The sequence below is a fragment of the Phocoena sinus genome, chromosome 2 (assembly GCF_008692025.1).
Source record: "Phocoena sinus isolate mPhoSin1 chromosome 2, mPhoSin1.pri, whole genome shotgun sequence".
Taxonomy (NCBI): Eukaryota; Metazoa; Chordata; class Mammalia; order Artiodactyla; family Phocoenidae; genus Phocoena; species Phocoena sinus.
In genome coordinates this window covers 90,195,501-90,222,813 of record NC_045764.1, presented here as the reverse complement: position 1 = coordinate 90,222,813, position 27,313 = coordinate 90,195,501, and the positions used below count along the sequence as shown (strand labels likewise).

General features: G+C 39.7%; 1 protein-coding gene across 4 annotated transcripts in view; it reads left to right on the top strand.

The window, feature by feature from the left end:
* GOLM2 (golgi membrane protein 2) overlaps window positions 1-27,313 on the top strand; it is a 117,959-nt gene that overhangs the window by 1,413 nt on the left and 89,233 nt on the right. The window lies entirely within an intron of this gene.

Genomic DNA, 27,313 nt, shown 5'->3' with positions numbered 1-27,313 from the left:
AAAAGTTTAAAGCTAGACTGTAATTAGACCCGCCGCTGAATAGTCTTTGTTCTCACCAGCATATTGGGAACTATGTTGTTATGACCTATGCAACTTCTGTTGATTTACCACAGTAAATTTCTGGGTGGGATAAGTAGATGCCTTTCTTTCTGGACCCTCTTTTGGTAGTCTTCACACTTTTTTGTGTGTGTTCCTATTATAAGTTTCTATTTTGTATATTAAAATCATTTGTAGTAAGTCATTATAAATTAAAATCTCCTGAGCTTCCAACTTCCTTATTGTCACCAACCTCTACCTTGTTTCTTATTTCATGAAGATTGAAGCCCTCAGGTAAGTGCTTTTCTATGACCTACACCTTCACCATAACAGAGACAGCTTCTGAGAGGAGCAAGAGCTCAGCAAACTTACAAACATAATACATACTGAACTCTATAGACTGAAAAATTCTGTTGGGTGGAATAGGCAGAAATCCATGAAATTTTGTAGTATTAAAACAAGGTCTTCAGTCTTGGAATGGTTAGGCATACTATTCAAATTCTCTCCAATCTGGAAAGAAAGATAAGTCTTTTTTAGTAATTTATACTCAGGATTCCATTTCTTCCATCTACTGGACTGTAATTATCAGTTTCTTTCAGTAGGTTTTCACTTTTACCTTAAACCATATGTAGGTGTTCGCTGTTCTAAAATTTTTTTATTCTTCCATATACTCCCTTCTCCCAATCAACCAATGTCTTTTTTTTTTTTTTTTTTTGTGGTACTTGGGCCTCTCACTGTTGTGGCCTCTCCCGCTGCAGAGCACAGGCTCCGGACGCGCAGGCTCAGTGGCCATGGCTCACGGGCCCCGGGCCCAGCCGCTCCGCGGCATATGGGATCCTCCCGGACCGGGGCATGAACCCGTGTCCCCTGCATCGGCAGGCGGACTCTCAACCACTGCGCCACCAGGGAAGCCCCAACCAATGTCTTTTTAAATTTTCACTTTTAAACTCCGGTTATGGGTGGTCTATAAATGTTTCATCTATTTCTTTTTTCATCCCCATCCTAATTTTTTAAATTCTGTATACCATCCTTCTTTCCTCCTCTTCTCTGAAGCTATTCTCTTGAAGGTCACAGGTGTCAGTCTTCCTGGTCAAATCCAAAAAAACATTTTTATTCTCATTCTGTTTAATTTCTCAGTAATTGATTGTCTCTAGCTTTTCGGAAACTATCTCCTTTCTTGCTTCTGTATCATTGAACTCTCCGGCTTTGCTTCCTGCCTTCTTCACTATATTCTTTGATGGATTTTTTTTCCCCCCTCCAACAGTGTAATAGTAATGGACTTTATTCTTGGGCCTTTGCTTTCCCCTTACAGCAGTATTTCTCAAGGTGGTGTTAAACAGAATGCTGTCCTAGAAATTGTTTGTAGATGGTCAGGAGAAAAGCCTTCTTTTTGGAGGGAAATGTTAAATAATATAAGCAGTATATCCTCCTCTTGGAATTCATAATGCCTGCTAGCATATAAAGGCTCTGAGAAATGTATTAGTAAAGAAACCTATTTAATTTTGTTTAACTTAGTCTCTGTCAGTTAATTTGATCACCGACTACTGTTTTCATGGCCTACTTGTTACCATGGTACAGAAGAATGTAGCAAAGCACACTAGTTTGGGAAATGTTGCCCCAGGTATCTTAACTATTGTTTGGCTAATATTCTATGCAGCTGGCTCACAAATCTGTACCTCTTCTTTGCATGTCAGTTTTATATTTTGAACTAGCTATAGCATCTTCGTTGGAGAGCTTGTGAGTGTATGTTCCTGGGGTTAATGAGGAGGCTTTGAGTTGCTAATAGAAAGGGTTGTCTTGGTCTAGATGAACTGTAGATGAAATTTGTCTTTCAGAGGTGTTTCCTTTATTCCTGCTACTCCCTCAATAGCTGAGAGGAGGGATTTATTTTCTATAAATGGTCTAAAATCCCTTTGGGTGGTGGTAGTGTTGAAGTAAATTTGACAATTAAAAGTGTCTTCCATTTTGAAATAGACTTGTTTTAATGTTTAATCATTAATGTAGTCTCTTTAAAGTAAAGGCTCTCTCTGCCTTTCAGGGTTTTTACCTATAGTACACACTGGTGCTGGCCCCCTCAATAATCATTTATACCCCCTTTGTTTGGTATATATCCTTCTCTGTGACTCAGGGGTAAGTCCTGATTGGTTTAAACTGATTATGGTAATTTCATTATTCCCAGTGATTAGTTTAGGAAGGGGCTGGCTAGTGAGTCATGAAGGGAAGTTTCCTTGCTCCTTAAAAGAGTCATACTTGCACCTCTGTGGTTATCTTACCCCAAATCAAAAATCTCCAGTCTAATCATAAGAAAACATCAGACAAACTCATATTCAGGGACATTCTACAAAGTACCTGAGCAGTACTCTTCAAAATGAAGAGATGGTCTCTTCTGCCAGATAGTGTTGCTTCTGCATGTGATACCTGAAATTGAGACAACCGGAGTGCCACGAGAGTTAGCTAAGGAATGGCTGAGGCACTGAAGATGGCAGAGTGGAGTGTTACAATAGAATATTGGCACTCGTTATATAAGATAAAAAAATTTCCATATTGTTTAAGCCAGTCAAGTTGAGAGTTCCTTAGCTAAGTAAGGTATCCTGACTGTTAATATTCTCATTGTCACCGTAGTGTCTGAGGTATAGGTTAAATCTTATGTGTCCCCAGGGCAATGTGGGCAGTGACCTCAAATCTGCACGTGGTTTTGGGGTTCCTCAAGGGTCTTTATCTTAAGTATCAACAGTGGTGTTTGGACGCCTGACTAGGTATTTGCTTCACAGTTTTTTGGAGACCAGGATCTTACGGCGGCATCACCTCCCTATATACCCTTCCCGCCTCCACTCCATAGATGTTCCACACCAAAAATCCCTTTGCCCTGATGAGCTAGCTGCCTTAGGTATGATGTGTTTTGAGGGGGTGTTGGCAAGGCAGTCCTTGCTCTGGCTACCATTTCTTTTTTAACTGTTATTTTAGAACATTTTAGATCTATGGAATTATTGCAAAGATAGTACAAACAGTTTCCTCATACCCCACACCTAATTTCCCCTGTTATTAATATCTTACATTAATATGGTGCATTTGTCATAATTAATGAATCGCTATTGATACATTATTAATAACAAGTCCATACTTAATTTGATTTTCTCAGTTTTTCTCTAATGCCCTTTTTCTGTTCCAGGATCCCATCCAGGGTTCCACAGTACATTTAGTTGTCATGTCTCTTTAGTCTTCTTTTAGTTGTGACAGTTTTTTCAGACTTTGTTTTTTATTTATTTATTTGGTTGCACCGGGTCCTAGTTGTGGCAGGCGGGCTCCTTAGTTGCGGCTCACGGGCTCCTTAGTTGCAGCATGCGAACTCTTAGTTCTGGCAGGCATGTGGGATCTAGTTCCCTGACCAGGGATCGAACCTGGACCCCCTGCATTGGGAGCGCAGAGTCCTATCCACTGTACCACCAGGGAAGTCCCCAGACTTTGTTTTTTATGATATTGAAAGTTTTGAGGATCACTGGTCAGGTGTTTTGTAGAATGTCCCTCAGTTGGGATTTGTTTGATGCTTTTCTCAGGATTAGACTCAGGTAATGGTTTTGGGGAGGAAGACCACAGAGATAAAGTGCCATACTCATCGTATCAAGGGAACATCTCTCAAAATGACTTATCACTAGATGTTAACCTTGATCACCTGGCTTGAGGTAGTGTTTGTCAGGTTTCTCCACTGTAAAGTTACTCTCTTTTTCTCCTTTTCCATGCTGTGCTCTTTGGAAGGAAGTTACTATGTACACTTAATGAATTGGGAGTTATGTTCTATCTCCTTAAGGGCAGAGTATCTATATAAATTACTTGGAATTCTTCTGCATATAAATTACTTGGACCTTTATCTCTTCTCCCTTATTTATTTATTCAGTCATTTATTTATATCAGTATGGATCATGGATATTTATTTTATACTTTAGGTTATAATCCAGTGCTACTTTATTTTGTTGCTCAAATCATTCCAACTTTGGCCATTGGGAGCTCTTTCATTTGCCTCCTGTATCCCTCTGACATAATACCCCATCACTGTGACAAACCCCTACTTTCTGGCACTACAAGATGCTTCTGGCTTATCTTATATACTTCCTGCCCCAGTCCTAGACTCCTTCTCCATGGAGCCCTAGTTACTTTTATTGGAAAATGGTATTAGAGACCAAAGTCTAGGTGCTAGGTGTACTCATTGCAACTGTCAGGCTATCTTTGGGAATCTAGGAATCCCTGCTCCACAGGAATCGGAAAGGTGACATTGGACATCTTCTAATTTATTATTCTATCCTGCCATTTTCAGTCTGTTATCTGGGCTGTTAGAACACAGAAATTCTTTAAGGGAGCTTGAAATTGTCCATGGAAGTGAGAAATAAGCTCCACTTCTTTGGGATTCCCCCCACATTTACCTTATTTTTTTGCCTTCCTCCCTAAGGAGTTTCAGCCTAGAGGGGTGTATTAGTTGGTTACGGCTGCCGTACAATATACTACAGACTGGTTGGCTAAAAACAACAGAAATTTATGTTCTGATGTAACATAAACTCTGATGGAGTCTAGAAGTCCAAGGTTGAAGTACCAGCAGGTTGGTTTCTTCTAGAGCCTCTCTCCTTGGCTTGCAGATGGCCACCTTCTTGCTGCTTTTTCATCTCATGGTTGTCCTTCTGTGCTCCTGCATCCCTGGGGTCTCTTCCTCTTCTTACAAGGACACCAGTCGTATTGGATTACAGTCCCACCCTAATGGCCTCATTTTAACTTAATTACCTCTTTAAAGACCTTATTTCCAAATAGGTTTCATTCTGAGGTACTGGGCGTTGAGACTTCAGTATATGGGTTTTGGAGGAATACAGTTCAGCCCATAACAAGGGGGAATCAGTGACACACACACTGACTGAGAAAGACCCTTTCTTCTATTTTCTAGGTGTTGGTTATTTCTCTTTTCCTAACTTGAATTCTTCCTGCCTGTATCTTGTACCAAAGTTATGTGATCCAGGTGGGCCAAGTCAAGCTCTTGATAAATAAAAGAAGCTGTTAGAATGTAGAAAAAGACCTTCCCAAAACTGTTGTTTTATTACAGATGAAAAAAAAAGTCAGTTTTTAGGTTTGAAGCTGAACAGTAAATGACCTCTTTTTCCCTTTAACAACCATAATCCTCCTTGATGGCAGTAATATATTGTACCTTTGCTTGAATAGGGGAAAGGTCATGTGCCAGAAAGGAGGGTGGGTAGCATATTACTTTTTTTTTTCCAAAAAAATCCTCGTTGCGTTTGTGTGTGTACACAACACTCATACACATACCAAATAAGTATATGTAAAAACCCTAGCACAGAGTAGATGTCCATTACCATGGTCTCAAATCCTGGCCTGCCATTTGCTATGTGTAGAACCCCGGGCAAATCACTTAACTTCTCTGTGCCTTGGTTCCGCATCTGTAAAATAAGGACAGTAATAGTTAGCTCTCTCACTCTTGTGAAGTTTAAGTGAATAAATTCTTTTAAATGTTTAGAACAATGCCTACCACATAGTAAAAAAAAGAGAAATGTTTAATAAGTGTTATGTTAGCTATTACTATTCCACAACCTCTTCCTTATTTCTGTCCTGACTTCTTTCCAGGATGGAATTCTGTCCGTGTTCCTGCTTAAGATCCGTCCCAGCTCTAGCCAACCTGCCTCACCCTTTGCTCCTGGTTGTCTGACTCCACCCCTGCCACCTTTCCTGGGCCACTTCTAATTAGGCTTAGTTAACTCCTCTCATACTTGTCTCAGCTGACTCCCTGAAGCCTGCCTATCTCTCTGTAATTTGAAGATCAGCCTTGTACAGTTGTTTAATATGCTGCACATGAAAACTCCTACCTTTGCCTCTGCCTCCCCCATCATAATCTGGCCAAATTCTAGCTGTTGTTTAATTGCTACCTCAAATTATTCATAAGCCATACAAAACTCATACCTCCTCTCCAAACTATATATCCCTTTCCTACCTTCTTGGTCTTTATAAAGCTCATGCAACTATTATTAAGGTGGAGGTTAGAAATTTTGGTGTCATCTTTGATTCCTTCAGCATCTCATATTCAGTGAAGGTGCAGAGGAGTTACTTGATCAAATTGAGTTTATAAAAACATCACTCTGGTTGCAGAATAGAGAATTGATTGGAAAGGAAGCAGGAGCTTCCTAACTAGCCTCCTTGCCCTGGACTCTATTTCTTTCAGTTAGTTCTCCCCCTTAATCAAACCTGATCTTCCTCAAACCTTAGTTTCAGAGTAGTTGTATCACTCACTGTGTCAAATCAGAATTCTGCTGTCTAACCTTTAAGGTCTTCCATGGAGTGCCTCCATCTACCTTCGTCTCCCACTGTCTCCTGACCCAAACTGTGTTCCAGACATGTTGCTTTGCTTACCTTTGTCTCCCCACCTGCCTTTCTGTGTCATGTTAATTTCTGTTTCTGTACCTTTGTTCCTGTTAATGACTCTTACCTCTTGCCTCTTTTCTGTTTCTCTGTTATACTAATCTTTTGGTACTTCGACCATGAAGCCCTCTGGGACTTCTGACCTGGAGTATGCTTTTTTTTTTTTTTCTTTGTACACAAGTAACATTTATTGTTTGAGCCACACTAATTTATTTTGTTTTTCATTTTTCACTAATAGTTTCTTAGGTGTTGACTTTGTCTTCTCAACAAAATCTTAAGTTGCTTGAGGAAGGACCATATTTTAAAAATTTTCCAATAATCTCTTGATAGTCCTTAGTGCTGATACAAAGTGTTATGGGTTACTGGATTAGAGTGGACCGTAATCCAATTTCTTGTGTCCTTATAAGAAGAGGAAATTTGGATACATAAAGAAATACAGGGGAAAAAAAAAAGAAATACAGGGAAGAAGGCCATGTGGAGATGGAGGCCTTGATTGGAGTGATGCATTTATAAGGTAAGGAATGCCAAGGATTGTCAGCAACTACTAGAAGCTAAGAAAGAGGCAAGGAAGGATCCTCCTTTAGGGCCTTCAAATAGAAAGCATGGCCCTACAGACAACTTAATTTTGGACTTTTAGCCTCCAGAATTGTGAGAGAAAATTTTTGGTTGTTTTAGTCACTGGGTTTGTGGTACGTTGTTATAATGGCTCTAGAACAGCGGTCCCCAACCTTTTTGGCACTAGGGACTGCATTCGTGGAAGACAGTTTTTCCACAGACGGGAGGGGGGCGGGGTATGGTTCAGGCGGTAATGTGAGCGATGCAGAGCAGGAGATGAAGCTTTGCTTGCTCGCCGGCCGCTCACCTGCTGTGTGGCCTGGTTCCTAACAGGCCGTGGACCAGTAATGGTCTGTGCCGCGGGGGTTGGGGACCCCTGCTGTAGAAAACTAATATAAGATTCAATAAAAGCTCTGGCGGACTTTTAAAAGTTATTTTATTTTTTTGTAGAAACTGACAAGCTGTTTCTAAAATGTATATGGAAGTGCAAATAACCTAGAATAGCCAAAACAATTTTAAAAAGAACGAAGTAGGAGGACTTATACTCCCTGATTTCACAACTTATTATAAACATATAGTAATCAAGACAGTGTGGAATTATTGAAAAAAATAGGCATATAAATCACTGGAACGGAATAGAGTGCAAAAATAGACACACAGATATATGGTCAATTGATTTTTGGCAAAAGTGCCAAGACAATTTAATGGGGAAACATTTCAACGAAAGATGTTAAAGCAACTGGATATCTTTACGGTCGTGGGGTGGGTGGTGGTGTTGTATACTGTTGTGCTGCTTCACAACATATGCAAAATTAACTTGAAATGAATCATGGACCTAAATGTAAAAGTTGAAACTATAAATCTTCTAGAAGACAACACAGGAGAATATTTGTGACTTTGGATAGGCATGGATTTTGAGGGCACAAAAAGCATGAACCATACAGAAAAAAACAGATAAATGTGACTATCAAAATTAAGAACTTTACTCCTCAAAAGGCACTATTTAAAAAAAGAAAGAAAGAAAAAGCAAGTCATGGGTTGGAAGAAATATTCACGATACATTTATCTGATAGAAGAATTATATCAAGGCAGTCTCCTGTAGCAGGACCCAGCCCACCCATCAACAGGGCAGCACCAGCCCTAATACCCACTTGGCCCCAGCCCTGCCCACCAGCAGGCCAACACCAGCTCCTAGACCACCAAGGCCCTACAACCAGAGACCCGGGAACTCCACTCAGCCCACTAGCAAGTCAGCACTAGCCCCCGGCACCCCCTGGGCCACAAACCCAGCCACCAGCAGGCTGATACCACCTTGGACCCCTTAGCCAGCTACCCTAGGATCCAGCCCCACTCATCAGTGGGCCAACACCAGCTTTGGGACACCCTGGACCCTGCAGCCAGCTGTGTCAGGAATTGGCCCCACCCACCAGTGGGCCAACACTAGTCCTAGGACCCCAGGGCCCTCAGCTAGTAGCCTGTGACCCAGCATCACCAACCAGTGGCCAGCAGCCTCCACACAAGGCACAGCCTGGTAGCCAACAGGGCTGGGGTCCAGCTACACCTACCAGACTGCCTGCAGTAGACAGACCACCACAACAGAAGGGCCCGTGTAGCCCACATAGGGGGCACCCCTAGAGCATATAGCTCTGGTGACCAGAGGGGAGTGTACTGCTGGGACGCATAGGACATCTACAAAAGTCCACTTTTCCGAGGTTGGGAAATGAAACCAACCTAACAGATACTTAGAAATAAAAACAGTAAATTAGGCAAAATGAGGCAACAGAGGAATATCTTCCAAATGAAGGAACAAGATAAGTGAAGTGGACATAGGCAATCTACCCAACAGAGAATTCAAGGTAATGATTGTTAAGATGTTCAGGGAACTTGGGAGAAGATTGGATGAGCAGATGTTTGAAGTTTTTAACAAGACTTAGAAAATATAAAGAACCAAACAAAGATGAAGAATACAATAACTGAAATGAAAAATACACTGGAAGGAATCAACAAGAGATTAGATGATACAGAGGTATGGCTCAGTGAGCTGGAAGACAGAGTAGTGGAAATTACTGAAGCTGAACAGAAAAAAGAAAAAAAAAAGAAATGAGGACAGTTTAAGAGACCTCTGAGACAACATCAAGCATACTAACATTCACGTTGTGTGGGTCCCAGAAGGAGAAGAGAGAGAGAAAGGGACAGAAAACATAATTGAAGACATTATAGCTGAAAACTTCCCTAACCTGAGAAAGGAAACAGACATCCAGGTCCAGTAAGCACAGAGAGTCCCAAACAGGATCAACCCAATGAGGACTACACCAAGACACATTGTAATTAAAGTGGCAAAAATTAAAGATAAAGAATGTTAAAAGCAGCAAGGGACACACCAGTCAGAATGGCCATCATCAAAAAATCTACAAACAATAAATGCTGGAGAGGGTGTGGAGAAAAGGGGACCCTCTTGCGCTGTTGGTGGGAATGTAATCTGATAACAGCCACTATGGAGATCAGTATGGAGGTTCCTTAAAAAACTAAAAATAGGGCTTCCCTGGTGGTGCAGTGGTTGAGAGTCCGCCTGCCGATGCAGGGGGCACAGGTTCATGCCCCGGTCTGGGAAGATCCAACATGCCGCAGAGCGGCTGGGCCCGTGAGCCATGGCCGCTGAGCCTGCGCATCTGGAGCCTGTGCTCCACAATGGGAGAGGCCACAACAGTGAGAGGCCTGCGTACCGCAAAAAAAAAAAACCCAAAAAACTAAAACTAAAATTACCATATGACCCAGCAATCCCACTACTGGGCATATACCCAGAGAAAACCATAATTCAAAAAGACACATGCACCCCAATGTTCATTGCAGCACTATTTACAATAGCCAGGTCCTGGAAGCAACCTCAATGCCCATCGACAGACGAATGGATAAAGAAGATGTGGTACATATATACAATGGAATATTACTCAGCCATAAAAAGAACGAAATTGGGTCATTTGTAGAGATGTGGATGCATCTAGAGACTGTCATACAGAGTGAAGTAAGTCAGAAACAGAAAAACAAATATCGTATATTAACACATATATGTGGAACCTAGAAAATGGTACAGCTGAACCGGTTTGCAGGGCAGAAATTGAGACACAGATGTAGAGAAAAAATGTATGGACACCAAGGGGGGAAAGCGGCAGGGGTGTGGGAGTGATGAATTGGGAGATTGAGATTGACATTAAAATGGGTGACTAATAAGAACCTGCTGTATAAAAAAATAAATTAAATTAAAAAAAAATAATGCTTATGCAGTGAAACCTCAATTAAAAACCCTGAACAGTGAAGTTCGGGGAGGTTCCTCATTGATGAATATATTGATGTACTGGAGGGCACCCTGACTCCACAGGGATGGATGCTCTTGCACCCTCTTCTCCCCCATGCTGTTGCCCTACGTACCTCTTCACCTGGCTATTCATTTGGATCCTCTATAATAAAAGGGCAATCACAAGTTTACTGCTTTTCTTGAGTTCTGTGAGGTATTCTAAAATATTTCCGAACCTGAGGAGATCATGCAAATCCCCCAATTTGTAGACAGCCAGGCAGAAGTGTGGGTTTCTTGGAGATACCTGAAAATTGTGGCTGGGGTCTGATATGGGAAGGGGTAATCCTGTGGGACTGTGTCCTTAACTTGTGGGGACTGTGTTAACTCTGGGTAGTTGGGTAGTTAGTGTCAGAACTGAATCAACCCAGTCAGCGTCAGAGAATTGGTGTTGAAATGTAATCACATATTCCAGCCTTCCCCACCCACCCATGTCACCAAGGATACAGTACACCTCACAACTGGCCTGAGTTCAGTTCTGTCCAACAAAGCTTTCCTGAACACCCAGACATACCAGGAGCTGGGAGGCATGCTGAAAATTAAAAGGTTAATCAGCCACAGTTCCTGCCCTTAAGGAGCTCATGGCCTAGCGTGAGAGAAGACAACATGTAATTTCAATATAAGTAAAGTCATAGGGTATGGGTAGAAGGGTGCAATGTATGGGGCTATAGAGATACATCTCTAAAAAACACAGCTATCAATTTAAAAATGGGCCAAGGAGCTTAACAGACATCTTACTAAAAACGATACACAGATGACAAATAAGCATATGAAAAGATGCTCCATATCACATGTCATCAGGAAACGCAAATTAAAACAACAATGAGATACCACTACATACCTATTAGAATGGCCCAAATCTGGAACACTGATAACACCAAATGCTGTTGAGGGCATGGAGCAACAGGAACTCTCATTCATTACTGCTGGAAATCCAAAATGGTACAGATACTTTGGAAGACAGTTTTGGGGTTTCTTACATTTGTACCATTGTACCATCCCAGCAGTCGTGTTCCTTGGTATTTACCAGGAGGAGTTGAAAACTTATGCCCAGACAAAAACCTGCACACATACATTTATATCATTTCATTCATAATTGCCACAACTTGGAAGCAAACAAGATGCCCTTAAGTAGGTAAATGGATAAATAAATGGTGGTACATTTAGACAATGGAAGAATATTAATCAGTTAAAAAGAAATGAAACTTAAATGCACATTACTAAGTGAAAAGCCAATCTGTAAAGGATGCATACTATATGATTCCAACCATATGATATTCTAAAAAAGGCAAGACTACAGAGAGAATAAAAAGATCAGTGGTTCAATATTCATTGCAGCAGTATTTACAATATCCAGGGCATGGAAGCAACCTAAGTGTCCATCGACAGATGAATGGATAAAGAAGATGTGGCACATATATACAATGGAATATTGCTCAGCCATAAAAAACCAAAATTGAGTTATTTGTAGTGAGGTGGACAGACCTAGAGTCTGTCATACAGAGTGAAATAAGTCAGAAAGAGAAAAACAAATACTGTATGCTAATGCACATATATGGAATCTAAAAAAAAGGGTTCTGATGAACCTAGGGGCAGGGCAGGAATAAAGACGCAGATGTAGAGAATGGACTTGAGGACACGGGGTTGGGGGAAGGATAAGATCGGATGAAATGAGAGAGTAGCAGTGACATATATACACTACCAAATGTAAAATAGATAGCTAGTGGGAAGTAGCTGCATAGCACAGGGAGATCAGCTCGGTGCTTTGTGACCACCTAAAGGGGTAGGATAGGGAGGGTGGGAGGGAGATGCAAGAGGGAGGAGATATGAGGATATATGTATATGTATAGCTGATTCACTTTGTTGTAAAGCAGAAACTAACACACCATTGTAAAGCAATTATACTCCAATAAAGATGCTAAAAAAACCCAAGAAAAGGTCATGAAGAACCTAGGGGCAGGACAGGAATAAAGACGCAGACCTACTAGAGGATGGACTTGAGGACACAGGAGGGGGAAGGGTAAACTGGGACAAAGTGAGAGAGAGGCATGGACATATATACACTACCAAATGTAAAATAGTTAGCTAGTGGGAAGCAGCCACATGGCACAGGGAGATCAGCTCGGTGCTTTGTGACCACCTAGAGGGGTGGGATAGGGAGGGTGGGAGGGATGGAGATGCAAGAGGGAAGAGATATGGGGATATATGTATATGTATAGCTGATTCACTTTGTTGTAAAGCAGAAACTAACACACCATTGTAAAGCAATTATACTCCAATAAAGATGCTAAAAAAACCCAAGAAAAGGTCATGAAGAACCTAGGGGCAGGACAGGAATAAAGACGCAGACCTACTAGAGGATGGACTTGAGGACACAGGAGGGGGAAGGGTAAACTGGGACAAAGTGAGAGAGAGGCATGGACATATATACACTACCAAATGTAAAATAGTTAGCTAGTGGGAAGCAGCCACATGGCACAGGGAGATCAGCTCGGTGCTTTGTGACCACCTAGAGGGGTGGGATAGGGAGGGTGGGAGGGATGGAGACGCCAGAGGGAAGAGATATGGGGATATATGTATATGTATAGCTGATTCACTTTGTTATAAAGCAGAAACTATCACACCATTGTAAAGCAATTATATTCCAGTAAAGATGTTAAAAAATAAAATAAAAGCAGCAAGGGAAATGCAACAAGTTATATGCAAGGGAACTCCCTTAGAGCTGACTTTTCAGCAAAAACTCTGCAGGCCAGAAGGCAGTGGCACGATATATTTAAAGTGATGAAAGGGAAAGACGTACAACCAAGAATACTCTCTCTGGCAAGGCTTTCATTCAGATTTGATGAAGAGATCAGAAGTTTTACAGACAAGCAGAAGCCTTGAGTTCAGTACCACCAAACTAGCTTTACAGAAAAGTGTTAAAGGGACTTCTCTAAGTGAAAAATAAAAGACCACCACTAGAAACCTGAAAAGTACAAAAGGAAAAGTCTCTTTATAAAGGCAAATATACCATAATGGTAGTAAATCAGTCATGTATGAAGCTAGTAGGAAGGTTAAAAGACAAAAGTAGTAAAATCGTATGTATCTGTAATGAGCAGTTTAAGGGATACACAAAAGAAAAAGATGTAAAATATGGTGTCAAAACCAGTGAATGTGGGGGCAGGGAGTAAAAATGCGGGGTTGTTAAAATGCGTTTGAACTTAAGAGACCAGCAACTTAAAATAATCATATCTATACATAGATATAGATTGTTATGTACAGTGTGGAAAATATAGTGAATAACTATGTGTTATCTTTGTATGGTGACATATTGTAAGTAGACTTATTGTGATCATTTTGAAATGTATAGAAATGCCACATCACTGTGTTGTGCAACAGGAGCTAACACAGTGTTGTAGGTCATTTATACTTCAAAAACAAGCAAACAAACAAACTCATAGTAAAAGAGATCAGATTTGTGGTTACCATACCAGAGGGAGGGGATGAGGGGAGGGGAAATTGGATGAAGGTGGTCAAAAGATCAAAATAAACTTCCAGTTATAATATAAGTATGTACTAGGGATGTAATGTATAACATGATAAATATCAGTAACACTGCTCTATGTTATATATATGAACATTGTTAAGAGAGTAAATACTAAGTTCTCATCACAAAAAAACTTTTTTTTCTATTTCTTTCATTTTATATCTATATGAGATGATGGACACTCACTAACTTATTGTGATAATCATTTCATGATGTATGTAAGTCAAATCATGCTGTACGCCTTAAACTTATACAGTGCTGTATGTCAATTATATCTGACTAAAACTGGAAGAAAAAAATTTTACCAGAGTATATAAAAAGCCTTTACATGGGCTTCCCTGGTGGTGCAGTGGTTGAGAGTCCACCTGCCGATGCAGGGGTCACGGGTTCGTGCCCCGGTCTGGGAAGAACCCGCATGCCGCGGAGCGGCTGGGCCCATGAGCCATGGCTGCTGAGCCTGTGCGTCCGAATAAAGCCTTTACAACTCAATAATAAGACAACCCGATTTTTTAAAATGAGAAGAAATTTGAACAGACTTTTCATCAAAGATTTATGAATAGCAAATAAGCACATGAAAAGATTCTCAATAAAATTAGTCATCAAGAAAATGCAAATTAAAGCTGCAATGAGACACCACTACATATCCATTAAAATGACTAATACAAAAAGACTGACAATACCAAGTGTTAGTGTGGACGTAGAGTAGCTACAACTCTCATTTACTGCTGGTGGGAGTATAAAATGGTGCAACCACTTTAGCAAACTACTTAGCAGTTCCTTATAAAGTTAAATATAACTTTAAAGTTAAGTATTTATGTTATAAATATGACCCAGCCATTTCACTCTTAGGTATTTGCTGAAGAGAAATTAAAACATATGACCACACGAAGACTTATACACATATACCCGTAGTCGCTATATTCACAAAAACCAAAAACTGGAAAAACCCAAATGTTCGTCAGCAGGTGAATGGATAAACAAATTGTGATAAATTCATATAGCAGAATATTACTCAACAATAAAAAGGAATGAATTATTGATACACTCAACAACATAGATGAATCTCAAAACATTATGCTGAGTGAAAGAAGACCAATGTAAAAGAGTACATACTTGTGATTCCATTTATATAATTGTCTAGAAAAAGCAAACTAATCCATAATAGTAGAAAATAGAACAGTTGTTGCTTGAAGCCAGAGGTGGAGGGAGGGAAGACGAAGGGGCAAGAGGAAACTTTGAGGGGGTGGTAAAAATGTGCTATATCTTGATTGTACTGGTGGTTACACAGATGTATAAAGTTATCAGAAGTCATCAAATTGCATACTTTAAATAGATGCAGTCTACTGTATGTAAATTATACAAGAACTAAGTTGTTAAAAAATAAAAATTAAAACATGCAGTAGAACTGTGGGAAAGCCAATCAATGGCTTCCTATTACCCTTAACATAGCTCACAGATAATTTCACAGTATGACTTCAGCCTTGCAGTCCAGTATCAAATATTACTATTCTTTTAGCTCCCTCCACACCACATACTGAATTTTCAGATCCTCAAACTTTCCATGTTTTTCCCTATTCTGTGCTTTGAAACATAGTGCCCTACACTCAGAACCCCCTTCTCATCTCTCCCAAGCTCCTTATTTCTTCAAACCTCTCACTAATTCTTTACCTCACTAAAGCCTAATCTTTCTTAGGACTCATCTAAAACTCTCTCAGAAATGTCTTCCCCAACCCCTTAAGCAATGTTAGGACCTCCCCTCATATTCCCTGCTAGATTGTAAACTCCATAGGTATACTGTATCTGTCTCTTGTTCATTTGGTCACTGCTGTATCCACAGCATGTAGCATAGGAACTGACCCCAAATAGAGGCTCAAATATAAATAAAGAAATGAAATTGGGGTTAAAAATGGAAGCACAGGGTATATAAACATTGAGTGGGAGAGGGATCAGATGAGAGGAAATGGGTGTTATTGAAGCTAAGGAGAAAAGTTGCAGGAAGGAGGGACCAGAGAGATCTATAGTACAAAATGCTAAAGATAGTCAAGCTGTTAACTTAAGATAGTTAAGAGTGGAAAATGTTAGTGGATTAGGCCTTTGTTAATCATCAAATGAGAAGAATTTTTTTCCCAAGTTGATTTAAATTAGATATGTAAGTTTGAAATTGTAAAGAGAAAATAAATTATTTCATATTAAATAGAAAAGTCTTCCTAGAGTTAAGTTTTGAAGTCATCCTTAAGGGAAGGACATAGTTTGGCAGAGAGGAAGAATGGGACATGGAAGGCAACTGATCAAAATCTCTGAGGAAACACTGTTCAAAAGGAGCTACCTGGCCAGGAAAAAATAAAGCAAGAAAGTTAGATAAAGTTTTAAGAATCAGAAAGAGAAAATTGAAGCACTGTGAGAAATTAAAATTACTCCATGCCTTGCCTGTGCCAAGATGGACAAAAACTTTAGTCAAAGGGAGCGTTAATTCTCTTCCAAGTAAGAAGCCAAAATGCGGAAACCTTAGGTCTTCATTCACAAAAAACAGTTTTTGCTTTATGAAGTCACAGTTAAACAAGTACTCCCTGTTGCTTCAGAGGACATATACTACATTGCCACATTATAGAACATGAATTGTTTCTTTTCCTCTATGCAGTGGGTGGAAGGAATCTCCTTGAATGTTCTTTTAGGTTTTCTCTGCATAACTGAATCCTAGCCAACATTTTTCAAGAATCAGTTAGTTTTATGATCTCCATGAAACCTCCTGGGATTACTCTGACCCTTATCATGGGAAAAAGAAAATGCAGAGAAATATGGAAATAAGAAAGGAAGCCAAAAAAAGAAAAGTGGGGACATGTTTCTAAGAACTTTGTAGTACAGGGTACATTATGTGATCAATATATTTTTGTCAGTTAATATATTAGGGTTTTAATACAAGACCAGGGAATTCCCTGGCAGTCCAGTGGTTAGGACAACATGCTTCCACTGAAGGGGGCACGGGTTCCATCCCTGGTTGGGGAACTAAGATCCTGCAAGCTGCGTGGCGTGGCCAAAAAAAAAAGACCAAATTTCTTCAAGATTAACTATAGCAATGCACCCAGGAAATAAAGAAACTAACATTATTAAATGTCAAAATCTGTACTGGAGGGCTTCCCTGGTGGTGCAGTGGTTAAGAATCCGCCTGCCAATGCAGGGGACATGGGTTCGAGCCCTGGTCTGGGGAGATCCCACATGCTGTGGAGCAACTAAGTCCGTGCGCCACAACTACTGAAGCCTGCGTGCCTAGAGCCCGTGCTCTGCAACAAGAAAAGCCACCACAATGAGAAGCCTGTACACCACAATGAAGAGTAGCCCCTGCTCTCCGCAACTAGAGAAAGCCTGCGCACAGCAACAAAGACCCAATGCAACCAAAAATAAATAAATTTATAAAAAAAAAATCTGTACTGGACAGGCTTTTATGTATTTCCATTAATCCTTCTCATTTTGTGGTGGAAGAAACAAGCAGGTGAGAGAATGGCAGAATTCTAAACTCAAAGGTCTGTTTGATTTCAAAAGTCATTTCCAATAAACTATTTTGCCACACATTATATACCTATATCTATATTGTTTTAAAATATATAAAATTATATATTATTATATAAGAATAGTTATCTTGCCGACAAATAAAATAACTTTTGAGTATTCACTATGTGTATTAATTGCCTAGGACTGCTGTAACAAACTACCACAAACTGGATAGCTTAAAATAATAGAAATTTATTATCTCACAGTTTTGGAGAGTAGAAGTCCAAAATTAAGGTGTTGACAGGGCTATGCTGTCACTGGAGCCTCTAGGAGAAGATTCTTCTAGCTTCTGATAACTGCAAGCGTTCTTTGGCTTATGGCAGCATAACTTCAGTCTCTGTTTTCATCTTCCATGGCTGTCTTCCCAAAACGTCTGTGTGTCTTTGTCTCTACACATGGTGTTCTCTTCCCTAATTCTGTTTTCTTTTCTAATAAGGATACTGGTCATATTGGATTAAGGCCTACCCTAATCCAGTGTGACTTCATTTTAACTTGATTACATATGCAGTGACACTATTTCTGAGTAAGGTCACATTCACAGGTATTGGCGGGGGGGTTAGGACTCAAACATATCTTTTGGGGGATACAACTCAACCCATAATAAGTCTATAAATCAATTTGGAGTGAACTGAATCTTAACCATATTGAATCTTCCAATCCATGAACGTGGTATATCTATGTTTACGTCTTCTGTACATTCTTGCAGCAACATTTTATAATTTTCAGTGTTTCAGACTCACATATTTTATTATGTTTATCCCCAAGTATTTCATGTATTTGATGCTATCAAAAATGGAATTGTGTCTTTTATTCTATTTTCCACTTCTTTGCAGGTGTGTAGAAGTGCTATTAATTTCTATATATTGGTCATTTCCCTGCACTAGAACTTATTAGTTCTAGCACTAATGGAATCTAAGGAATTCTAAGGATTCTATAAAAAGCCATTAGAACTCATTAGTAGTAGCTTTTTTTTTTTTTTTTTTTTTTTTTTTTTTTGCGGTACGCGGGCCTCTCACTGTTGTGGCCTCTCCCGTTGCGGAGCACAGGCTCCGGACGTGCAGGCTCAGCGGCCATGGCTCATGGGCCCAGCCTCCCCGCGGCATGTGGGATCTTCCCGGACCGGGGCACGAACCCGTGTCCCCTGCATCGGCAGGCGGACTCTCAACCACTGCGCCACCAGGGAAGCCCCCAGTAGTAGCTTTTTTGGTAGGTACTTTAAAATTATTTCTGGACAGGATCATGTCATCTGCAAATAAAGACAGTTTTTCCCCCCTTTCCAGTTGGATGCTTTTTATTTTATTTTTCCTTGCTTTATTGTACTGGCTAAGACCTCCAGTACAATGTTAAATAGAAGTGGGATTGGATATCCTTGCTGAGAGAGCATTTAACAAAATTTAACACTCGTTCATGATAAAAACGCTCAGCACAATAGGAATAGAAGGAAACTTCCTCATATTCATCCGAGATGTCTATCAAAACCCCACAGCTAACTATATATTTAATGGCAAAAGACTAAATGCTTTCTCCTAAGATCAGAAACATTGAAGGATTTTAAGTAGAGGAATTACTTGAGCAAATTGAGCTTAAAACACTACTCTGGCTGCAGAATAGAGAATTGATTAGAAGGGAGAAAAAGTAGATGTAGGGAAAATAAATATAAAATTTTTATTAAAGAATTTTTTTAGTAGTACAGATGAGAGATAATGGAGTCTTCAGGTAAGCACAGTATAATTCTTTTTTTTTTGTGATACGCGGGCCTCTCACTGCTGCGGCCTCTCCCGTTGCGGAGCACAGGCTCCGGACGCGCAGGCCCAGCGGCCATGGCTCACGGGCCCAGCCGCTCTGCGGCACGTGGGATCCTCCTGGACCGGGGCACGGACCCATGTCCCCTACATCGGCAGGCAGACTCTCAACCACCGCGCCATCAGGGAAGCCCACAGCATAATTCTTAACCTGGGCAATACCAGCCTCAGGAGGCATTTTTGTTAGTACTGATGACTGGGGAGTGTTAATGGCATTTAGGTGTGGAGCCAGGAATGCTAGATGTTCTGTATTGCAGAAGAGAGTCCTAACAATGAAGGACTGTTTCACACCAAATGCCAGTGGTACACTGATGGAGAAATACTGGGTCATTAAGGCACATAAATGGAGAGAAATAGAATTTAACAAAATTTTGTAATACATTTGATGTGTGATGGGGAGGCAAAGATGAATCCTGTGATACTGGTGATACTGGTTGTGGTGCCATGACCTGAGGTAGGAACCTTAGATTAGAAGTTAGTTTGAGAACACTGCAATTTTAGGTTAGTCGAGTTTGAGGAATCTATGAAATATCTAGTAGGCAGTTGAAAATACACTTCTGGAACTCAGTAGAAAAGACAAGCTAGGAAAAGATGTTCGTCGTTGAAGTCATAGGAATGGTCCAGGTTATAGAGTGAGATGATGAATATGTAAGACAGAGCTTTGCAGCATATAAGGGTATAGTAGAGGAGGAGCAGGTTTAAATGACTGAGAAAGAGTAGCCTGAGAGAGGAAGAAAAAGCTGGATACTGTGGTGGCATGTAGGTCAAGGGAAAGAGTTTTGAGGAAGAGTCACCAGTGTTAATTGCTGCAATTATTTACTTATGATTGTCTCTCCATAACTAGATTGTGGGCCAAATAGGGCTGTATGTTTTGTTCATCTTTGTATTCCCACAGTCCCTGTCATAATATTGCTTAATAAATGTTTAAGATTCTTGAGGAAGAGTCCATATTTCTTAATCTGCATATGTTTTAAGTACCTGGTTTATACCCAGTTAATAAATAACTGTTGAGTGAATAACCATATCTGAACATTTATACTGGATCTGTTTTTTCATGTCTTCCAATTTTATATTGTGAGTTTCTTGACTATAAAAATCTAGTCTAGGGCTTCCCTGGTGGCGCGGTGGTTGAGGGCCCGCCTGCCGATGCAGGGGACACGGGTTCGTGCCCCGGTCTGGGAAGATCCCACATGCCGCGGAGCGGCTAGGCCCGTGAGCCATGGCCACTGAGCCTGTGTGTCCGGAGCCTGTGCTCCGCAACGGGAGAGGCCACAACAGTGAGAGGCCCGCATACCGCAAAAAAAAAAAAAAAATCTAGTCTAAACTTTGTAAACACTTAACATATTTGGTACTATGCCCTATGTATGGACTCAGTAAATATTTGATGATTGATTCAGCAGTTTGCACTGGCTCTTAAACTTACTTTAAAAAAAAATTTTTTTTATCTGCGTTGGGTCTTCGTTGCTGTACGCGAACTTTCTCTAGTTGTGGCGAGCAGGGGCTGCTCTTTGTTGTGGTGCACATGTTCTCATTGAGGTGGCTTCTCATTGCAGAGCACGGGCTCTAGGCGTGCGGGCTTCAGTAGTTGCAGCGCGCAGGCTCAGTAGTTGCAGCACACAGGCTGTAAAGCACATGGGCTTCAATAGTTGTGGCTTCCAGGCTCAGTAGTTGTGGTGCATTGGGCTTAATTGCTCCGCAGCATGTGGGATCTTCCTGGACCAGGGCTTGAATCCGTGTCCCCTGCATTGGCAGGCGGATTCTTAACCACTGCGCAACCAGGGAAGCTCCTGCACTGGCTCTTAAAGCATGCATAAATATGTGCTGGGGCTACCACAGATATTATCCACATATCTGATTACACTACTTTTCTGGAAGACATAATCAAAATATTCTGATGTAAAGGCACTCATTATCACCTCATTATCTTTCTGGCATACATAGAATGTATCCTTTTTTTGTAACATATGATAGTACATCTAGATTAGTATTTTGTTCATTTAGGAACTCAAAAATATTCTCCTGGTTCAATTTAGCATTTATATGAAGAGAAGAAAACCTTAGGATTAGTTAATGGGAGGATAATGAAAAAAATTGAGTTGTCTTGTATACTGCGTATCATCAGGGACTTGTTGCATAAACTGGAAACTAACAAAATAAATTCACAAAGGGTAAAATGAAATAAGTCCTTTTCCTGATATAGTGCTTTGTGATTTTTCAAAGCACATTATAAGCATAAGTCATTTATATGGGAAAGTTGAGTATTTACCATGTGCTAGGTGCTAGGGATAGAAAAATAAGATTCAATACTAGTCCTCAACAGTGGATATATAAATCAGCTATGCTTCAATTTTAAAAAAAGAATATTAAAAAAAATTACTAGTCCTCAAGGAACTTGATCTAATGGGGGAGATACACATAGAGAAATAATTCATAATGCATGATTAAATGCCACAGAACTGTTTACAAAGGGATTTGAAAGTATTAAGGAACAATTGATTAACTGCTTCAGGAAGTCAGGAAAGAAAAGATTCACTAAAGATGAATCTTAATGAAGAGTAGTTCACCAAACTTAGAAAGGGGTAAGGACAGAAGGAACATAAATGAAGCCAGGAAAGCTTGAAAGTGTGTTGTACCTTCACGGGTCAAGCAGTTCAATAGGAGAGTGGAATGCAAGGTACATGTTGGTGAGAAGGAAGGGAATTTGTGGCTGCAGATAAAGCTCTTTAGGGCCAGACTCTTTATTATTAATTTTTTATTGTGGTAAAATTTACATAACATAAAATTTACTGTTTTAACCATTTTTAAGTTTACAGTTTAGTGGCATTCACAACATTGTTTAATCATCACCACTATCTATTTCCAGAACTTTTTCACCATTCCAAGGAGAAACTCTGTACCCATTAAGCAATAACTGCCTCCCTCTCTCAGCCTCTGGTAACCCGTATTTTACTTTTTGTCTCTATGAATTTGTCTATTCTGGATACTTCACATAAATGGAATCATACCACACTTGTCCTTTGTGTATGGCTTATTGCACTTAGCATAATGTTTTCAAAGTTTATCTATGTTTTAGCGTGTATCAGAGCTTCATTCCTCTTTACGATTGAATAACATTCCATTGTATGTATATACCACATTCTGTTTTCCATTCTTTTGTTGATAGACACTTGAGTTGTTTCCACCTTTTAGCTATTGTGAATAATACTTCTTTGAACACTGGTGTATAAGTCTGTCTGAATCTCTGTTTTCTGTTTTTTTGGGTATATACCTAGGAGTGAAATGCTGGGTCATATGGTAATTCTATGTTTAACTTTTTGAGAAAGCACCAAACTGTTTTCCACAGTGGCTGCACCATTTTACACTCTCATCAGCAATGCACAGGGTTTCCAGTTTCTCCATAGCCCTGTCAACACATGTTATTTTCCCTTTTTTTTTTTTTAAGTAATAGCCCATCCTGGTGGTATTGGTAGTTTTGATTTGCATTTCTCTAATGACTAATGATGTTTAATATTGTTTCATGTGTTTCTTGGCCATTTTTATCTTCTTTGGAGAAATCTCTATTCAAGTCCTTTGCTCATTTTTGATGTGTTTTCTGTTGAGTTGTAGGAGTTCTTTATGTAGTCTTGATATTAAATCTTTGTCAGAGATATGATTTGCAGATATTTTCTCCTTTCTGTGGGTTGTCTTTTCATTCTGTTGATAGTGTCCTTTGATATACAAAAGTTTTAAATTTTGATAAATATAGTTTTATTTTTTTCTTTTGTTGCCTGTGCTTTTTGTGTCATATTTAAACACCCATTACCAAATTGAAGGTCATGAAGATTTTCCCCTGTTTTCTTCTAAGAGTTTTATAGTTTTAGGTCTTGAATTTAGGTTTTTGATCCATTTGAGTTAATCTTCCTGTATGGTGCAAGGTAAGGGTCCAACTTCATTCTTTTGCATGTGGTTATCTAGTTGTCTCAGCAGCATTTGTTGAAGAGACTCTTCTTTCCCATTAAATGGTCTTAGCATTGAAAAATCAGTTTACCAAATGATGTAAATACACTACCATGTGTGAGAAAGCTAGCTAGTGGGAACCTACTGTATAGCACAGGGAGCTCAGCTCAGTGCTCTGTGATGACCCAGATGGGTGCGAGGGAGGGATGTCCAAGAGGGAGGGGATATATGTATACATACAGCTGATTCACTTCATTGTACAGCAGAAACTAACACAACATAGTAAAGCAATTGTACTCCAATAAAAAAATAAGTATCTTGCACCATAAAAAAAAAATCAGTTGACCAATATGTGTGGGGGTTTATTTCTGGGCTGTCTACAGTCAGACTCTTAGAATCTTTATAATGCCATACTAATCACCCTCTTGGTGATGGGGAACAATATAATCAAATTTGTATTTTGAAAATATAATTATGGGCATAGTATGGAGAATAATTGTAGAGAAAAGAAATTGAAGTCAAGATCAGTTAGGAAATATGTTACTGCAGAATTTTAGGCAAGAACTATGGGCCTAATTTTAAAACAATGGCAGCAAGAATAGAGAATAATAGATCTGAAAGGCTGGTTAATTTGATATTTACAATGAAATCATAAGGTAGATAGGGCTTGTAGTTCCCATTGTATAGATAAAACTAAAGCTTTTAAAAGTGATTTTCCTCTGGTCTCATACCTATTGTTGGAATTAAAACCTAGGTCTTCTGATTTCTAATCCAGTATTTTTTCCATTGTACCATGGTTACTTTCTCGGAGAATAATAAACGGTGGAGGATGAGATCATTTTTGCAACTGGTCATATTTAACATTTTTAATGAATGATTTAGAAAAAGTTCATAGTGTACAGATGGTACTGTTGAAGGGGATAAACCACAGAAAGATCATTAACTATGCATTGGGGGAAAAAATTGAAGATTCAGTGGAAGCATTTAGGAGAAAATAATCCACAGTACTTATAGGATAATTAGCTCTGAGCTATCAAAAAAAGGAAGTGGGGATAAAGTAATAAATTGGGAAATTCTGTGAAATTTCCAATATACTACTTTAGACAAAAAGGCTAACTTTTGGGGACTGCTGTGCTAGGTCCTGGGAACAATAAAGTAGACATTCTACTCTTTTACATAATAATAATAGCTAACATTTATGAAGAACTTACTACTTGTGGGGGGGAGGAGGAGATATTGTAAACATTCATTTGTCTCTGATGAGGCAGATCATATTCTCATTTTACAGATAAGGAAACTGAAGTGCAGAGAAGTTAAGCAGTATGTCTAAGGTAACAGAGCCAATAAGTCATGGATTCAGAATTCAGACTCAGGCAATTTAACCTTACAGCTTGTTCTTTTAAGCAATATGCTATTGGGCCTCTGTATAATCACAGTCTTTCCATACCTGCAAAACTTTGTTCAGTATCGATTACATGATTTAAGTTTTAAGAAAGATCCAGAGAAGAGCAGCTAAGATCAAGGGATGAAAGAGAGTTCCAACTAAAAAGACCTGGGAAAAAACTTGAAAGACTATATGACTAAAGAATATAGATATGAACTTTCATATAAAATTCTGCAAGGTAGTTTAGTACTTATACATATTCTGCTTATAAATAACCCATTCTTATAGCTTATGCTGCTGCCCTAATGCCGTACAGTATCTCTTTAACTGGAGGAAAGGAGGAAACTATATTACAGCTTAGTGAGAAAAATTTCTTAACAGGTTTTACTTCCTTAAATGGTGCCCCTCCCCCAAACAAAACACATTTTACTCCTCAAATATTGTTCTGGTACCTGCAATGCCTCCAATTAGAGATTTATTTGACAGCAGGATATGATGTCTGTAAAAGAATTTTTTTAAATTGTGATTTAAAAACCCCACATAATATAAAATTTACCACCTTAATCATTTTTAAGTGCACAGTAATGTTAGCTATATGCATATTGTTGTGCAGTAGATCCCTAGAATTTTTTCATCTTGCAGAACTGAAATGCTATACCCAATGAACAAAACTCCCCTTTTCCCCTTGTCCCAGCCCCCTGGCTGAAAATGAATTTCTTTTTTTAAAAAAATTAATTTATTTATTTTATTTATGTAATTCTGGATGTGTTGGGTCTTTGTTGCGGCACGTGGCTTCTCGTTATGGAGCATGGGCTGTAGAGCGCAGGCTCAGTAGTTGTGGCGCATGGGCTCAGTTGCTCAGCGGCATGTGGGATCTTCCTGGACCAGGGCTCCAACCCATGTCTCCTGCATTGGCAGGGGGACTCTTAACCATTCTGCCATGAGGGAAGTCCCCTGAATTTCTTTTTTATTTGAGAAAAAACTTTAATATGAAAACTCTTATAGTGGCATAAAATTAAATCATGTTTAATTGCACATACAAAGAATCCCCTTCATTAACAGGACAAAATTATATTAAATTGGAACCTTTAGAAAATCAAGGATGTATACTCACTCTAGGTGCTAAGAACTGAAGTGAGCTTTCTAATACAGTTATTTCTGGAAAAATTCGTTTCAGAGGACCCAGGACTAATTCCACCATAGAATTTTTTACTTGAAAGTAATGAGTATGATCAACTGAGGTAACTTTCACAGAAAGTGAGCTGAAATCCTATTGGCCTTCTGCTAAGTAGAAGGATTATTGGTGGAAGTAAATTCCTCTCGCAGCCTATGCTGGAAACAGCTTAAATACATTCCCCTTAAATCCACTCTAATCAGGCTTTTGCCCCTGCCGTACCACCAGTGTCCTTTTCAAGGTACCAGTGATTTCAGTGTTGCTAAATCCACTTGTTAATTCATAGTCATCATCTTACTTCACCTATGAGCAGCATTTGATAAGTTGGTTACTCCTTCCTTCTCCTCCTCTTTGAAACAGGCTTTCCGGAAATCCAGCTTTCCTTCTGCCTTCTAGCCAGTCCTTCTCATACTTTTTTCTGGTTCCTCCTCAAAGGAGGAGGTTTTTTCTGGTTCCTCCTCAAGAACTACGGCTTAGTTCTTGGACCTCTTCCTTATCTATACTCAGTCTCTTGGAGAGCTCCTACTAACACCTACTTAAATATCACCTATATACTGTTGATTTCCAAATTTATATCTCTTATCCAAACTGTTCTCTTGAATTCTTGGCTTGATATCCCTACTCATCTTGAACTCCTTACCCATTATTTCCTCTTGGATGGCAAGTACAGTTTTGGACTTAACCTGTCCAAAGCCAAACCCCTGATCTTTCCCATACCCCAGATCTTCTACTCAGAGCCATCCCCAACGAAGTTGATGGCAACTCCTTCTTTTATCAGGCCAGAAACTTTGGAGTTTTTCTTGACTCCTTATTTTTCACCGCCACTTCCAACTTACCAGCAAATTCTGTTGGCCCAGGTTACAACACATATATCCAGAATCCAAACACTTCTCCCTACCCCCATTACTACGACCCCAGTCTGAATTACCACTATCTCTTGCTTAGAGTATTGGTGATGGCTTATCTGGCCTCCTTCTCTCCTTGCTTCCACTTCAATGCATTTTCAACACAGTATCATGTTAAAATGTCAATTAGATCATGCTCTTTATCTGCCCAAGATGCTTCCGGTGGCTTCCATCTCAACTGCAGGAAAAGTCCAAGTCTTTACAGTGGTCCACAGGCCCCATACCATCTGCTTTGCTCACAGTTCTCTGACCTTGTCTCTTACTACCCTTCTTGTTGCTCACAACATTCACACCACACTGGCCTTTTTGTTGTTCTGTGAAATAGAAATCATTCTCCTGTGGTAGGGCTTCATGCCCTCTGCCTAGGACACTCTTTCTCCAGAGAGCTACATGGTAATTCTCACTCTTGCAAGTCTTTGTTCAAATAACACCATTTTGGTGAGGCCTTCCCCCCTCTTCTCCATCTCTAATGTATTTCTTCCACAGCAGTTACCAGTTTCTAATGTGTTCTGTAACTTCTTTGTTTATTGTAGCCACCCCCATCAACAAGAGCAGGAATGTTTTTCTGTTTTTGATTTGCTGTATCCCCAGTGCTTAGAACAGTGACTTATGCAAAATAGGTACTCAATAAATATATACTGAATAATCAACATAGGAAGAAATTAAATGTGCCCTCAAGACCTAAAACAGGATTT